This window comes from Cyrtonyx montezumae, unplaced genomic scaffold (assembly GCF_038088225.1).
Source record: "Cyrtonyx montezumae isolate F1298 unplaced genomic scaffold, pur_monq_1.0 scaffold_18, whole genome shotgun sequence".
Taxonomy (NCBI): domain Eukaryota; kingdom Metazoa; phylum Chordata; class Aves; order Galliformes; family Odontophoridae; genus Cyrtonyx; species Cyrtonyx montezumae.
Window position 1 is genome coordinate 2,135,471 of NW_027071914.1, and position 18,469 is coordinate 2,153,939.

The 18,469-nt window shown below is 40.3% G+C and overlaps 1 long non-coding RNA gene across 1 annotated transcript; it reads right to left on the reverse strand.

The window, feature by feature from the left end:
- Positions 1-1,637: 1,637 nt before the first annotated feature.
- Positions 1,638-9,843, reverse strand: LOC136047663 (uncharacterized). Its single transcript, XR_010622112.1, has 4 exons — positions 9,732-9,843; positions 8,214-8,445; positions 5,985-6,084; positions 1,638-1,864 (listed from the first exon to the last, which is right to left on the reverse strand). It is a non-coding gene; the product is annotated as an uncharacterized LOC136047663 (long non-coding RNA).
- Positions 9,844-18,469: the final 8,626 nt, after the last annotated feature.

The following is an 18,469-nucleotide window of genomic DNA, read 5'->3' on the forward strand; positions in this document are numbered from 1 at the left end:
TATATCAATAACTTCCTTTAAAATCAGACATTCTAGTTCACCTCTTTTAGGCTTCAGACGTGCAGCATTTGTATTTCTGTATTTTTTATTGATCTAGTTGCCCATTCTTCACAGGGCCTGCTTAGCCTGAACTTTAATTGCTGAGACAATTCTTTGCAATTTCCTTCCTCAATATTATTGATTCTAGTTCTTTCCATTTTTCTAAATTACAAGAATTTGCTAATTTCTCTTGAAGAGGAGCTGCCATCTTGAACCACGTTTTGCTGCTTAGTTGGTGAGTTTCCACAAATCTCAACTATAAAAATGTCTCATTGTTTCAGAATGTTAAAACCTTGCAATCTAGTTTCACATTGATTTATATAGCTTATCTCTCTTGTAAAAGCTACCTCGCCAACAACTGAAAATCTGCTTGTCTGGTACTGGAACAATTTATAACATCATATTCTACTTTCACAATTTCTTTCCCACTCATTCCTGTCATTGGTATCCGTGTGATTCACAACAACCGTTCTTTCTAACACTAAATGTGGACACAGAGATCCAGAAAAGGCCTCAACAGGGCTGCAAAAAAGGAGAATTCCTCACAAATTTTAGTAATACATTTTGTTAACACCTACCAGAAAGAGACTTGCATGACCACTCACTCATGTTTAACTTCCGTTTTTCTCTAATTCTTATATCTTGTCATGACAAGCTTCAGCCTCAGTCAGTCATCTCCCTTTTTTTACTTGGATATTTATTTGCTCTTCTGACACATAGGAGTTGCCCCTTTTCATTTCATACTCTTGATCTCTGGATCACATTCTCCAGTTTTCCAGATTCACTGAAAGTTGGACCCTGACCTTCAAAGTGCATCTTGGGGTATACACAAATTTTGTGACTGAGTTCTTTGTTAAATCATATAAGCCATTATTTAACATACTGAATAGAACTGGGTCCAGGACATACCCTAGCTGGGTGTCAGTGAAAATAACTTCCCTGTCTGACAGCGCACCATTGCCACCCATGTGACAGTAATATCACATACCTTCTAAACGATGAACCTGAAGCTATGAACTGCATCCTGCTTGCCAGGACAATTAACTTGGCCGTGATTTCCCTTACTCCCTTCTGAATCCAGACCAGAGTCTGCAGAAAGGAGGGCTGCCCACTAGATGGACTATTCCGAGAACATTGCAGGCCATCTTTGCTGGAAGCCCACTTATGGCCTCTGATCACGGCAGTATGTGGATCTATCTGCACATATGCCATAAATCTCATTGCCCCAGGAAGCACTGGCTTTTCTATGCTTTCACAATACAGTTATGTGTTAGAAGAAGGGCTGCAACATATGGTCTCTCCCTTATACAGAAAGAAGGTAAGTGTCTCACCCAGCCAGAAATACTGGGCACACTGATATAGACCATATTTCTTTAGTCTGCTTCCGAGGGAATAATGTGGAACAGTTTCAAAAGCTTTCCTAAAGCAAAATATGTCCCATCTGCTGCCTCCTCTTCATCTACTAGACATTATTTTCTCAAAGAAGGAAATTACAGTGAGATTGCATGATTTATTCTTGGTAAATCCATGGTGTTGTGGGGTTTTGTTTGTTTGTTTGTTTGTTTTTGTTATTGTTTTGTTTTGTTTTTAATCTTCTATTTGCTTTAAATTGATCATGGTTGTTGTGTTTTTTTTCAGACTCAGTCCTGTGAAGAGTGGTCTCTCATTTCCTGATTTCTATTTTTTCAAGTTAACTGTTTGCCCTTGTATACTGCTCAGTGATCTCACCTCCCCTTCCAAGAACTTCCAGGACAGTCACTAATGCTTCAGTAATTGCTTCAGCTACTGTCTTCACCCAGAGCAGTTTGAGGCCAGAGCTTCTGATCTGGAAGAGAAAAGACAGAACAAATACAAGGCACAAAAACAGTGTAAAAGGACATGAGGGAGTAGGCCAAGCCCAGATTAGTTGCTCTTATCTCCCCTTTGAGGAGGCTCAGGCTTCTCTCACAATGGGCAGTTTAGAAGAGCACAGCATAGCAGGAAGCTGCCTCCCAGCTGAGGAAAAGCAAGCTGACAGCTCCAGGAAGGCTGTATCTCAAAATACATTTACAGTTAAGAACTTTTGGTCTGCTGTGCTGAAGGGAATTTAAATACCAGGAGCAATAGTGGCTGTGGATGTGATGACAGAGATTTGCAGACTTGTAGGCAGAACATGAAGGGGTCTTTTATGAGACACCTATGTGGATGCTAGAAAGTGCTAGGGAGGAGCGTGAGGTCCTACTGCATGTCACAGATTTTAAAGGGAAATGCAAGCGAAAGATCCTGGAAGGCAAAGTCAAACTGCTGGCTAGAAGATTTAGCCCTAGGGTACTGTTGACAGTTTTTCCAAAACCCTTCCAGTTACACACACAACTCCAATTAGGCAGAGGAGAAGAAGACACTATCCGGAGGTGACGGTCTCCATCAAAAGTCAAAAGTGAAATCAGACTTTTCACAAGAAAAACGTATATGATGTGTTTAATTAAGTGGGAGCTGGGGGAAATCTGTCATGAGCTAAAACAAACATTGCTAAGGGTCGGTAAAATAAAAATGCTCTGTGTATCCAGCTGGTTCAGAGAGAAAGCTCAGCACAGGGATGAAAACAATTCATAGGAGAAATTGTATTGTATCAAGATGACATCAGATTAAGAAGTCAAACAAAGTTGCCCCCTTCCCAAATTAAGTACTATAAATGCATGCATAAAAAGCAAAAGTAAATTTTTAAAAAGCTGGATTAAACCACATAATAAAATCACATCTTGATACAGAAAAAAAAAAGTAGAACACAAAGATGAAGCTGATGGTATACCATAGTACACAGCCACAAGCAATCGAAAAGACAGTATAGGTCATAAGAGTAAAATATTTTTTTATATATTTTAAAAAATGTTTAAAAAATGTTTATTTTAAAAAATGTTTAAACTTTAAAAAAGTTTAAATGAGTTTAGTGACACCAAAATTCGTAATGGAAGAGAGTATTCTGGCTGTACTGGCTCAGCTGTAAGAATGTAAGTATATGAGTGGAGTTATCAGTCACCAGTGAAAGAGGAGTAAGTGTTTAATGCTGAGAGGTGAAATGCTAAACATGGGGACCTCTACTATTCATAAATAAATTGAGGTAATGGTACAATGGAATAAAAGGCTGAAAAAACAATTTACAGAAACACAGTATGACTGCTTTTCAGAACTATTAGATCCTGAACATTCAGGAAGACAGGCTGCTCTCTGCTTAAATATTATGCAAGATATGAAAGGAGTATTTTCAAGAAGAGTTAGTCAATGGACCAACAGAGAATATGTGCGGCTCATACAGAACAGAAAAATGTGTCTTGTGGTGCAATGGTTATGACTTAGGAGGTCTTAATGGACAAGCAGCCAACCACCAACACTCAGGGTAGAAGCGTGATAAAATGGGAGAAGTCATTAGAAATAAGGAATCGGTTCAACCTCTGGGTACAGCACCACTGAAGCTACTAGTATATCTAATTCTGATGTTCACATTTAAAGCTGTTGAAAGATTAGATTGGGGGCAGGAAAGAGCTATAAGAAGTATATGAGAAGAACATGTAACTGAGAAACTTAAACAGCTCAATTGTGGTGTGATTCGATAACTACCTTCACAAGGGGAAAATATCAACCAGCACTTTTTAATCTAGCAGAGACAGAAGAAAGACTAAGGGCTGAAAGATGGAAGTGATTCAAACCAGAAATGAAACACACATTTTTTAACAGTAGTGATGATTAAATTTGGGAACAAACTACCACCTGAAGTGATGGATTTTGCAACTCTTGACATCTGGAACATATGTTCCTGTGAAAAGTTCAAGTTTTGATAAGTAAGTTTTTCCTGGGGATAAAAAAAAAAACAAAAACAATTTTGTCAGAAAATTCCGAGCCATTATTTGGGTTACTTCTCTGCTATAAAATGATACTAGATGAGCCAGAGACATTGCTCTGCACATTGAAAGTTGTTAAAAATGATAATTAAAAGCAGAATAATGGAATTCCTAGATAAGCAACATGATATTGCAGGAGCTAATTATCACAATGTCTGTATTGCACATCTTGCATCACTAATATTTTAGAATTATTTGAACATATCTTTATAATGATGATCAAAAGGGAACTGCTTGACATAATCTAGTTGAACGTTCAATAACCTTTTTCAGGCAAGGCCTATTCCAAAAGAATCCTATACAGCCAGGTATTTGTGATGCTACATGAAGCCAAACGACAGACCGGCACGCAGAGATCAGAATAAGAGCCGGAACACCACCTAATATTTCAAACAGGTACTTCACTATAAGATTAAGCTTTTATGCAGAGGTGTTTAAGTGACAGTATTCCAAATATAATTTTTGTAATTGCAATCAAGGCACCAAGAACTCTTGTGCAAGTGCTTTTTATACACTACAGGAATGAAATAAGGCACATAAGGCACAGACAACTTGTAAAGCATCATTTAACATACCACAATCATTAACAAATGTGCCAAGGACAGCTAGTACATCTGTATGTAATTCAAGCGGAGGAGTTGGGTTCCACATTATTTATTTTTTTTCTGAGTAACATACTTCAGAAAATTCCAGCTTATCCTGAGTCAATAGAATGTGAAGTACAACTGAAAAAAATACCCTCTTGGGAATTTTCATTGGTCTGAGAATTGTGGCACTTCTCAGTAAATGTCAGGCTTATCAGTGTTGTGAGTAAGCATCAGTTAGCTCTCAAACAAGCTGACTCTGTTCATTTTTCTCAGTACTGTATGTAATATTCTCCTGGCAGAGAACAGCTTTTTTAGTAGACTGCAGCACAAATTTGTAAAAGAAGCTTGCCTCAGCTCTGATCCAAAAACTAAAAGAGATCTAGTATATACTATATCACTGCAGAAAGATCTGCTTTTTGACTTAAACCCCAGACTGCTGGAAGTTAAAGCAATGTAAGAAATATCAGTTCTCCCTTTTAGAGAAAAACATAGATTAATTGTAAGAAAACGCTCTTCTTAATATTTGGTTACCTACTTCAAATTACATCGGTAGCTTCAAGTATGTCTTTGACCCGTGAGTGGTTAATGACATCAATATTTGCAACACATTTTCATCCTTTTATAAGGGCTCTTTGTTCATTTCCACCATGTAAGCTTTTCTCTTTATATTGCTAGATGAGACCTAGCAGCATCTTGGTGAGATCTTCATTAGCATTCAAATAAAAATTCATTGCTTGCTTCTATAGTGGGGGAGATGAGTTCAGAGCTCACTGTTACCATCAGAAGTGTTTACATTCACAGCTACGTTTCATTTTCTTTTGACAGAACATAACAAAGCACAAGAAAGCCTGCACTGGGTCAGATCGAAGGTTCCCCTACTGCAGCGCCTGCTTTTACATACAAATGTCTGGGGAATGAGCTTAAGAACATAGCTAGAATACAGTGATGCCTTCTTGGAACGTTATTGTGTTTCCCAACATGCCTCTGGACTTTCTGAACCACTGTCTATGGTTTTACTGCCTAACAGGTTATGCCATAACTTTATTTCTCTCCCTGAACTTTTCCTAATAACTCCAGAAAACAAGTAAACTCTGAGCATCCATAATATCCCACAGCAAATGATTTTGCATCTTAATTACAAGTTCTGTGAAGAACCATAAGCCAGATTGATTTCAAGTTCTTGCTTTGGAAGAGACACTAAAAGGACAACTCGGTTTGACAAGGAGGCAACAAGAGGAATATGAGTAAGGCTTACAAAACTGTGGCTGTAGCTACAAGAGGTGGACAGTCCCGGCGGATGACTGTCAGTCTGACCCACTAGAGCAGTTCTTATGTTGCTGTAACTAGATTACTTGTATCTTCAGTAGTCTTTCACTGGATTCCACAGTGGATTTCTGAAATGTGGTTTCTCGCTGGAAAAATGTCCCCTTAACAGACCAGATTTTATCCACTTATGCATTTTATTCTCATAATTTCCACTCACTTGCTCAGTACAGATTCCAATGTGACGGTCTGCAGTTCTCCACTTCACTCCTGGGGACCTTCTCAGTGATTGTTGTCACATTAACCATCTTCCATGCCCCCTGCAGGGAGACTGATTTAAGTGACGGGTTACAAACTATAGTAGCTCTATAATTGCGTATTTGTTTTCCTTCAGAGCTCTTGAGTGTATACCATATGGTCTTGGCACTTTCTGACTCTTCATCTTATCAATTAGTCCTAAAATGCATTTTAGTGTCATTTAATTTGAGACAGTTCCTTACACTTGTCCCCATAAGTTTGACTCTCCAGGGAGAATAACCAACCTCAGCCACAGTGAGCATCAGCAAAGCTTTGTCTGCCTTTCAGTGCTTTTCCTCTCTTACAGGAATTCAAAAATCCCTGGAAAAGTACCTGATTGTGGTGATTTTAAACACTTCTACTGGCAGTTTTTATTATCCTTTTACCAAGTTGTTCCTTTAGGTTTTCCCTTGCCTGCCCTACAGGTTTAGCTGGCTAGTGTATGGTTTTTCTTGGTGGGTTGGGTTTTTTTTTTGTTGGTTTGTTTTTTTGTAGGTTCTTCTTGTTCGTTTGTTTTGGGTTGCTGTTGTTTCATGTTTCTTTTTAAATAGTTTCTTCATTTGCTCAGAACTCCCAGACTTTGAATACCAACTACTTGGCAGTTGGAATATTGCCTTTTTTGTCCCCTGCAGAATCATTCCACTTCATGATATATTGCTCTGAGCTTCGGATAGGGTGTTTTCATCTAGTTTCTCATCTTCTGCATGCTTATATCCGCTGCTTTTAATTTCCTTTTAAGAAGCTCCTGCATTTTTGAATAGGTCCCATTCAGAAGTTAGTTATTACTGTGAAGTGGTTATGGGGGGAATCAAATACCCTTAAGACAGTCTGTCATTAATGCCTCAGAAAAAAAGAAAAAAGACAGGTATCCACCCAGGTATTTCAGAAGCAAGCAGGCTTTGCAGGAAAGAGAACACCTCCAGCCAGAAAGGAAAGGATGGAGAGCACTGCCACCACACTGCACCCTTGTGGTTTACAGGAATTAATGATTTACATGTCACAGATAAGCTGTGTTGTTTTTTGGGTGGGTGAAATCCAGCTCATGTGGGGAAAAAATGGTCTCACAAAACAACAACAACAACAAAAAGAGCACCAACCCAAGAACAAAAACAAAGCAGCTAGTATTTGCTGGGATGCAACGTGAACCACAGCCCCCTCTCTGCAAACCAGGGCAAGCATGCAGGGGTAACAGCTCTTTGGGTCACCAGCCAATGTTGAGCCAGACTTGGACACATCAGCAGCATGTCAAACTCAGCACCTTTAGGATTCTGGTCCCCCTCAGGATACCAGCGTGTCCAGGCAGCTTTCTGCTCGCAGCTCAGGGTGTCCCAGCACAACAGCACCCTGTCTGCAGAAACAGGCTCCCTTCTCGTGCAGACAAGATGTACGAAGTGCAGTGTAAATGGGAATGCAGAGCAGGCAGCTGGCAGCACCCTGGCAGGCCTGCAGACACACAGTAACTCACACAGTGAGGTCTACCAGCCGTTTCAGCCTCACAAGGAAGCCACATGCATGTCCTACAGACGGAACTGTGTTTTGCCTCCTGCCACACTGCTCTCCTGCAAGAGTGCTGGAAAAATGCTGGTGGTTTGAGTTACCTTCCCTTCCTAAAACTGGTGGTTCCACAGGTTTGTGTAGTCAAGTAAATATCAACAGGAAATAAATCACAGCTCGGAGAAATGCTGTTCTCCACCCTTCCTCCAGCATCACTTGTTTACACTGCTGCGCTGCAATCTGAAAAATGCCATCTATAATGAATACTAACTAGTGGGAGTCTCTCTCAGCAATGTGTTACTAAGCCTGATTGCTGTGCAGTATAATACGCTCGGAGAGAGCGGGGGCTGGCTGCGTGTCTCTGCTCCATGCAGTCATAGAAACTGTCAAACCTAGGTGCCTCTGTGATCTCCAAGCAGCATGTCTCCCTACAACCTTTCCTAGCTACCCATTTATTTTTAAAATGTTACCTTGTTACTGTAGCCCTGTTCTTTCAACCAATTTTATTGTCATTATTATTTCTATTTAAAATTCGTGTACTTTTGCAATTTAATCTTTTTTTCCAAGCCAATTCACAGCAATATGTTAACTGCTGCCTTGTAATAGAAGTCACCTAGAGGTAATACTCAAAAGTCCTCCCTATTAAGAAATGACTCACCTCTCTGTTACAAAATCTGCACCGAACTGCCTTTCTCTCCTGCCCTCAGTAAATTCATGTGTCTCAGCTCCATCACCAAGAACGTTTCCAGCCTCGCGCTGAGCGCCTGCCTGCACAGGGCACATGCAAAACTAAAGGATGCCAGAATGACAGAACACTTTTCGTGCATCAGTGATTTCTGAAGTACTTCTGCAGCTCCTCAAGCTAAAAGAACCAGGAAGGAGAAGGGGGCCTATACCAAAGAAGATGGTAAAAGAAGGGATGAAGTAGTTTAGCGTCCTAACAGGTCCCCCGCACACCGTTAAAATTCCTGCTCTCAAAATGGAATGCATCTGCCTTTATTTTGGGACTCGGAGGATACTTTGCATTTCTCTCCTCTGCCAGTGGGTTACATCTTCCAAACATTTCAAGGCACAGCTGTGATAATTCTACATAACAAAATGCACGGGAAAGAGGTACTGACCACAAGGCTCGTTAATGCATGATTAAGAGTTTGTTGAGGCATGGTTTTTTGCCCTTAGGAATACTGAATTCAGGCAAAGCTGAAGTTTCTGAAACCCAGCAAAGGGTTCATCCTGATGCAATGCATGTTCATCGTTTGACTGATACACAGGAGCGTTCGTATAAATATACATACGCCTCCTGTACACAAATGCCCCAGCAGAAGTGCTTTGAGACAAAGCCTAATACTTTGCTTTGGTAAGATCAAACTAAACTGTCAGGTGGCAGTTTTGAACAGGAGATACGAGAACTCATCACACATGCACTTACAATGAGCTGTGCAAAGGTCATTCTGTTCTGTGAATAAGCCCATGTCAATACTGAGCATATATTAGAGTTCAGAAAACACTTTGCTGAAGAGATCCAGGCTTTCTGGGTTAAAAGGTTATGAAATTTATTTTAATCTCTATTTCTATTTTCTTAGATCTTCACTACCAGTCTATTACAGGGTAAGAAGTTAGCGCAGACAAATTCAAGGTTTCCCAACTTCTTCTATATGACTGATCATATCTCTATGAGACTATTCAGAGTTGAAGGACAAAATGTTCAGAATACTCCCAAGCTAACTTGAAATTTCTTATTCATGTAAAACTGAATTTGCTCCTTAATTTCTCAGTCTGATTTTTTTGTGCGTGTGTGTGTTAAAATATTCCTTTCACCATTTTTTTGAGAATCTTTTGTGCCTCTGTGCTTTAGCACAGGTTTTCTCCTGGTAAGAAGTCTGTATCATCACCTTCACAACTGTCCTTAAAGTTCTTACATGTTGAAGCAACTTGAATCATTAAAAGTTTTATTCTACAAGTCAAACAGAATAGCTAAGACACCAATAGATCTAATTTCCAGGAAAAGAAAAGCACTAGCATAATCTGAATTGTTTCTAAGCACTCAGAAACTAATAAGGAGATGGGGGCCTGTCAACATTAACTCCTCACGAAGAAATCAAGCTGACTCCCTCTGATTTTCCTTTCTGGTAGATAAGACTTAGCAGACAGGGAAGAAGCTGCAGATGCCACATACCTCAATGTTACTGAGGCATGTAACTTTTCCCACATGACATTCACAAACGCAAGAACACCCAAGTTGAAGACACAACACAAATCTGGTTGGAATCCACACCCTGAGATCAGTTTCTAAAGGTTCACTGTGAAATGTAAAGGAGAAATTGAACGGTTATTCAGCTTTCATCAGTTCTATTCAATATTTTATTGATAGCCAAGTTGAAGAAGTGGACTGTTTATTAAACCTGCCAAGATTAAATCTGTGAAGAGTGACTACAAATACACAGGAGATAGAAGTATTAAAAACTTTTGACAACTTGGACAAGTTGCCTATAAAAATAGGAATCATCTCAATTGTAATAAGTATAGCATTTTAACGTAGGCAGGAACAAAGCGCACAAATACAGCACATGCATCAGGTGGGCAGAAAGCAGACAGCAAAAAAATACCTGAAGGTTCTGATAGCTCACAAGCTGAACAGGGTTCATTCTCTTGAGCAAAGAGAAAACACTGCATGGATACATTAACAGAAGAATTACCTACAAGACATCTTGCAGGTCCTCTTACTGTATTCAATATTAGTAACACCTCAGTGCACAGGCATGTCCAGTCTTGGATAATGCTCCTCAGGAAGGGTTGACAGGGTGAGCAGCAAGCATAACAACAGCTAGAGGTCTGGAAAACATGACCTGAATCCAAAGGCAGAGAGCAGGAAGTGCTCAGAAAAGAGGAGACTGAGAAAAGAGGCAATAACAGTCCTGACAGGGTTGGGACAGTCAGGACAGGTGCAGTAACAGTCCTGTAACGCACAAAAGCCTGCCACAAAATGGAACAGAAACAGTATTTCTGCACATGCCACAAATGCCATAAGTGGGTCTGATTCTGTTGTGAAAGGAGATGGACTGAGCAATAATCTACTGAGATTTCTTCCAGCTTTATTCCACAGTGATCCTGTGCTCAGCTGATGTTGATCACTTTGCCTGTACTCAATTTGTCCTGATGTACCCTAGTGACTTCATACTGTAATTGCTCATACACATTTACATCATTTCTGCATTAACATCATCATTAAGGTTACAGTGTTATACCTTCAACTTACCATCTTAAAACTATCTGTCTTACAAATACCTTATCAAAATGCTATTTGCCAAACCAGCTTGACTTGCAGCTCATTAATCAAAAGCCATTTTAATAATTAGTGCTCAAATATTAATTCACTAAAATCTTTGTATTTTAATTTTCCTTTCTAGCCAGCACAATGGGTAAAATATATAAGCAGTTGGCACCACTGCTTTCAGTCTCATGGAGCCTAAATTAGAGCTGCTGCTGGTGGTGTATCCCATTCCGGTGACACCTATAGCTATGACAATTTTAGGATAAAAAAATAAAATAAAAGCATAAATCTTAGGCCTCTCATATTCAAACTCACAGAAGACACCAGAGTGCTGCTGCTGCCATTAGCATCTGGTCCAATCCCTATTACAAAAACAGAACCCACATCACCTAAACCCATTCTGACATCAATATTGGAATTTTTTTCAAAATTATCCATTTTAGTGATTACACATCCTGTATGATGAATGCATTCCTAATATCTCTGCCACTGCAATTCAACCCGTTATCTCCAGCCACTGCTACACTGCACACAGAATAAGTTAACAGAATGACACAGCTGTGTCTTAGCAGTTACTTGCTTCGGGTGTCAAAGGAAAGCAGTGCGGCCTTATCAAACAATTATAATCAATTACTAAATATTGATCAAAACCAGCTATAGCTCAGCAAAATTAAATGGTTGTGTTGCAGTATTGCTAGAAGGAGAACAAAGACCCTCACAAAGCTGTGCAGGTTCTGAGAGTTATGAAAATACAGCTCAACTTCACTGGCATACAATCAGTTAAATCAGAGTTATACAGAACCAGAAATAATGCAAGACACAGGCCTTGTTAGCTCTGGATAACCTTACACCATTGTTAAACTGAGTTGATACATCAGAGAGGAAATCCAAAAGATTTCAGATTCATCATGTTAATTCTTTACATTACCCTCTCAAGAGTCACACTCTCTCACACTGCTGTCATTTTCTCTTTCATTCTGATTACCTTCTTTGCAACATATTGGTTTTCATACTTTTACTGAATAATTCCTCATCTATTATATCTATAATTATTCTAATAATTAAGCATGCCTTTTCATCAGCTAGCAGCTAATTACTTCTGCTCCTACCCAGCTTGCTCAGAAAACAGTCAATTCATCTGTATCCCTTTCACTCTCTGTTGCTAAGCAGTCAGCAGTGGCACAGTGACTGGCACTGTGTGGCTCACCCTGGCTTTAAGTGTATTTTGCAGCATCTGACTGGTGGTGCCTTTCAACCTCGGAGCAAATGCTTTTCTCGTGTAAGCAAGCTTCAGTCACATGCTGAAGTACAGCACCTGTTGGTAAAGGCTTCTTATCCCTGCCACTTCCAGAGCAGCTTCGGAGCTGTTAGTTAGCAGCTACTACTTGATGCAAGGTGCAGTTTGCAATTGGAGAGCTCCAAAATGAATCAGCTAGAAAGCCAGCTTTCCTTCTTTTGTTGTCAGGCCTTAGCCATGATTTTGTTACGTGCAAACAGAAGTTACGAAGTAGCCAAAGCTCTCCCTTCTCTGGCATTATCACACACTATCCTTCCAGACTTCTCCATACACTATCCTATGTCAGGTAATGTGAGAAGTGGACATTGTCAGCATGACTCTCTGCTAGGTGACAACCTTGGTTCCCACAGCCTCTGCTCCAAAACACTCAAACCTCGTATCAAACTTCAGTGATGTGGTGACAAATCAGCCCAGACTGCTTTTTCTCCAGTTACCTGTTATTTTGTCTGTTGTAGGTGGGAGAGAGAAGATGATGCTCGAAAGCAGGGATTCCCACAGGCTCCAGCCCCGGCAGCCACTTCCTTTCCTGTTCACAGTTAATGGTGAAACGTTAGAGGATGATCTTTCCTAGACACCAGGCTAGGCTAAAATCCTTGACCCTTTCATCCAGTTAGTGATTACAGACTCTAAAATAAAATTTAAAAAAAATAAAAGAAAATGTTGCCAATTGCAAGGCTTGATTCTAGAGAAGGGGAATGCAAAAAATAATAATAATTTTTTAAAATGTAAAAATAAATAAAATTCAAAAAAAAAAAAGAAACACTCAAAGTGGCACCAGAAAGGAAAAATGTTTCTAGATGGCGGGTAGACTATTTTAGGATTCTATATCGGAAGCTCAAAGCAAATGCATATAACCTGTCAGAAAAGACTTGAGAGAAAAACAAAAAGCTAGCATCATAAAACAGCAGGATCAGGGAGGCTGTTGGAAGTTAAAAGGTATCCTGCAAAAAGCTGAAGTTGCGTCTGAAAAAGGAAAACTAAAAAGAACATAAATTCTGGCAGACTAAATGTGAAAGCACAATAATGTAGACTGAAGAAAGAGTTTAGAAGCAGTTTGCTGAAGAAATGAAAAAAAATGTAATAAATCCTTCCTGAACACATCAAGAGCAAGAAGCTTGCAAGAGCCAGTGGGCGATGCAGGTATGAAAGAAATACTCAGAAAAGATAATGCCACGGCAAAAAATCTGAAACGTTTCTAAAATCACTATTTACCTGGAGAATCTCAAGAAACTCCGAGATCACCATCTCGTCAGTAAGAGATTCATGGAAGGCCTGTCCTAATTTAAAACACTGTTAAGAGTAGATTACAAACTAGGCGAAATGAATAACAATCTGTCACCAGGAGGGGATGAGATTCGTACAAGGTTTTTATAGAATGTTAAACATGAATCATCTGAGCTAATACTTACAGTACGTAACCTTTTGCTGAAAATGGCTGCTACTATCAAAGGACTGGAAGGTAACTAACAAGAAATCAGATTTTAAAAATAAATCCAGCAGCAACTCAAGAAATCACACAACACTAAGTCTAATGTCCATACCAGTCACACTGGTGTAAGCTCTAGTAAAGATGAGAATAAGTGAATACATGAATAAATGCAACACATTAGGGAAAAGTAAACACTGCTTTTGCAAAAAGAAGCCGAGCCTCCTAAATCTGCTGGAATTCTTTGAAGGCAGCAAAAGCACACGGGCAACAGAGATCCAGCTGAGAAATTTCCCCTGTATTTCCAACTCACCGCAAGCTTCCATAAACCTCAGACATTTAAGGTGATCCCTCCTCAAAACTAAACAGCTGTGGTCTACAAGCAAGGACCTCACAGAGATAAATAACTCATTAAATATAAGGATTGAAGATTAAACTAAAGGATGAGTTTTCTCAGAGGAAAAAGACCGTCAGTGGAGTCTCATGGGGATATGCAATAAGGCCTACAGTGTTCAGTGTATTCAAAAATGATCTAGAAAGAAGGTGGAAGAGCAAAATGAAGACCTCTGATTAAAATGGAATTCATTAGGAAAATAATTACTGCAAAAACGTAAAGACATGATGACACTGAGCAGACTTGCAATAACATGGAAGAGAAATTTCAGTGCTGACAACTACAATCTGGCTATCTGAGATAAGCAACACTAACTTTCCAAACAGCGTGATGCACTCTGAACCAGTTTGCACAATTTAGGAATCACATTTTGGAAGTATAAGGCTAACTCTACGAATACAACACCTCACTGCTCGATAGCAGTCAAAAAAAAGAAAATCTTAAGTTTAATCTTAGGGGAAAAAAAAGTATGACTATGCCACTGAGTGAATTCATGCTGCATCTGCTTCTCAAATATCAAGGGCAGTTCTGCTATCCTCACCTCGAGTAAAATAAAAAAGAAGAAGAAACAAAAAAAAATCTCTAAAAGGAGAAAGAAATGATACATGGCAGAATGACAAACACGATAAGAAGTACAAAAACGCTTCCATGTGAAAAACAAAGTTAGCATGCAGAGGTTGAATAGGAAGAGATGACTTGCCATTTGTCTTTCCCAATTGTACTGAGCAGGCCAGGTGCCAGTGAGGGGACATGGACGTTGTACGAGCACTCTGTCACCTGCCTTTTTGTTCAGCTACTGAAGCATTCATATTCTGTCACAGGAATTTCAAGGCATGTGTAAGAATTACGACAGCTAGGTTTCAGGCACAGATCTCAGACAATCCCAGCACGATTTCAGGAAAAAACATATGGGGAGTAAAGGAGGAACAAAAGACTGCTGTACTTGCAGTACTTTCTGTGCCTGTTACTTCTAAATCATCACTCATTAGAGGTCTCTGCTTCCTTTCCCATCTGCCCCTTCCCACACTACAACTTTAGAATTAAAAGCAAAAAAAAAAAAAAGGCAAACCAGTACCATCTCCACAGAACACTTAGGCAGCATTTACTAACACTTAACTGACTATGGCAACCCGGCCAGGTTGCCTCCATAGCATTTTAACACAGTTCCTTTCACCTTTTTACGCTCCCCTCATTTTTCAAACACATTTGAGCATTGTGGGTTCAGGTTATTAGCTTGGCTCCTTCAAGGACGGCACTGCTTTCCAGTCGGGTGTGCAGTGGATTGCACCAATTGGTCTCCTACCTGCTGACAACCTTAAACTACTGGTGAGCTATTAATAATATGAAAGCAATCATTTTAATTGCAACCCGGTGTCTAGAATTTAGGATCTGCACAAAGAGTTCCTTCTATCTAAAATATTATTGTCCCATTGTGCATTTTGGAGTTTAGCTCTCATTAAAAGTAATAGAGGGAAATAGTCTGTGGCAAACTGAATGTGTTTGTTTTCACAGTTCACCTCCTGCTCCTCGACATGAAAACATACTCTCACTCAGTGACAAGACCACAGCTGTTGCCATCTTTTAGTTACCTGCTGAGTGCAATATTTAGCTTGAGGGACACTGAAGTTTTCTGTTTGTTAGTTATCAGGTCAATAACTCTCACCTTATCACTTCACTTTCCATTCTGTTGATAAAACCTGTCAGCCTTCCTTGAGTGGTTCCTGGCCCTCAGAAGAAATCACATTAAATTGGCACAACCAAGTAAATCTGTAAGGGACGTACTCCTGACTTACCAAAGGGAAGGGGGGAGGGCTTGAATTTCCCTCCCCGCTCCTTGCACAGCTCCGATGTCCCAGTATTCAGAGCTGAGTTGAAATCCTCCCTACAGATTCAGCAGTTCCAATCAGCTCAGGTCTCTCAATATGGCCCAGAGGAGATGTCTGTGGAGCCAAAATTGATATGGTTAAGTGCAAGAGACAATAATCATCTCTTCAAGTATAAGCTAAAAATACCCAGAAGAAAGTGGAATTTATAATGGAGATTTTAAAGATCTGTGACATACCAGAGCCTGCACAAGGGTTTTAATGAGAAGGAAGGCAATTTAATTGGCCAGCGAGGGCAGATGCTTTCCTGGGTGAGGGGTCTAGAACGGCTCACATTCCCATTTAATGCCACGAGCATCAGCGTGGTGCTTAACATGGCTGCAACAAGCCCGTGGTACAGCAGCACATCATCAGAATCGGGAGAACCTTGATAATCAACGTCTCCGCGCTGTCAGATCACAGAGCAGAGCTACGAGGAGGAAGCAATATAAAGAGGAGGCAAAAGCTGACAATGAAACATTTCCAGAGGTAATTGCACGACCAACCATCTTTGGTTGTCGACATTTGTTTAATTATTGTGATACAGCTCAGCGTTGGGCACCAAGTGAAAACAGACCACTAAATTTTAAGGTCTGTTAATGCGGCATTAACAGGGAGCTGCTGAGTGCAAGGGTTAAAATCTGCAGGTCTCCCATGTGAAAACACTTCTGGAGTGCATGTCACCGTTCAAAGGAAACCCAGAAATAACTTCCATGGACCATTCAATTATAGGCAATCACCACACAGCACTCCCTCTACTTGTGGCATTGCTCATCAATCAGGTTTTCTGTCATTATGTCTCTTCTCATAGCAGTCACCAAAAGGCTCTGAGCTCCCTCGGAATTCATGTGACATTTACTGTCAGGGGCTGTCAACACCAAGAGATTCTCCCAGGGCCTTGGAGTTCATCACAAAGCAACAAGATACATCCCCCAACCACGTTCCCAGCATCAGCTCTGGATTACAGTGACTGACTGAGGGGCATTGCAGCAGGCAGAGAAGCACGAGCAGCAGTGCAAGCTCCAGCCAATGCCCAAATATCTTCCCTTCATTATTTTCATATTAGAAAAACACAACCACATTAAGAGAAACACAGCTCAGGTTTTAAGTCTGTGATTAATTATGATCTCCTCAAAAATGTCCCTTATAAACCCATTAGTAGAAAGATGAGATTGTTTACTTGGAAATGTAGGTTTCCCATCTTTAGCACTGATCCTGCATTCATTGTCTGTTTAACAGTAAAGTGACCTAGTGGAATAAATTTATAAACCCTAATAAATTGCAGTTGGCAGTATTGACAGAGTGTGTACACGTACATTTGTTTTTGTGTGAACATATTATAAGAAATCTAATAAAGTAAAACACATTTTCTTTGTCTGTGAGCTGTGAAACTAGATCATCTATAATTACAGCGTTTCAAGTATACTTGGTCAGAGTTGCCTGATATTTCTACCATAAATTTCTAACTAGAGAAAAAACGTGCATGAAAGCCTACATTTTCCACAGAGCTACTTCGCTCAAGATGCAGAAAAAGGAAATGCAGATGAAATAATTACCCAACTCACCCCAAGACCAGTGTGAGACAGGAGGAAACAGTTCCAGTACACGGGGAATAAAGTCACAGTGGCAACGAGGAATGTGGAGATAACTTGGTTTTGCCCAGACTTTAGAGGAGGGACTCACACTGAAGAGTATTTAAACCAACAAATGAAAGAGTGATTTGAATTCTCACTCTTTTGTAAAACCAGACAATTTGTATAACCTCTTAGAACTTCAGTGTTTGGTTTTAGCTTACTTTCTCCAACCAGCCTGGATTCTTCTTTCCACCAAAATAAATATATCCCTTAAGGAGCAAAGTATTTATTTTCTTTAAATTATTATGTGATAACAAGCCCAGATCTCTTTGCCTCTTCAGGTCACTCCGTCGGCTATCCCACAAGTCCCCATCGTCTGAGCCCAGGAATCCAAGTGATTTTCTGTCAGATTTATAGCCCATTTATCCAGCCCATACCTCACCAATTTGGTAAAACGGTACTACTGGAGACAATGTCAGAAGCCTTGCTAAAGTCAGTGTACACAACACACGCAGCTCGCTCTCTTTGTTCACTGAGCCAGTCTCATCACAGAAGGCAAACAGGCTGGTGAGGCACAATTTGCACCTGTCAAGCTCACAGTGGCTGTTCCCAAAACCTTCTTGCCCTTCACATGCCCTGGCTTTCCAGGAAAAGGTGTGCCACCACCCCTCCAGAGACTGAGGTTACGCTGACTGCTTTAAAACTGCCCAATCCCTCTTTCCACCCCTGTATGCATGACATTTGCCTTTTTCCAATCAACAAAAACCTCTCCTGAATTATCACGACTTTTCAAAGTGACCCTGCAATGACATAGCCTACTTCCCTCAGCATCCTTGGAGGCAAGGGATAAAATCCCACCACCTACTATCAGAAAAGCTGTAGTCAGGCACTCTGGCACCTGCAGCAATCCCTCATGGCTTATCACCTTTGTTCCCCATGTCCTTTCCACTCTCTCACTGCAAGGACAGCTGACCTGAGCAGGCACAGAACACACAGCCCTCCTTCCTGCACAGCTCAGTCACATCTCTCTACCACATTTGCTCCCTTAGACGTGTTACCCTACACCAGCCTGCATCTCCAACCTTGGCCA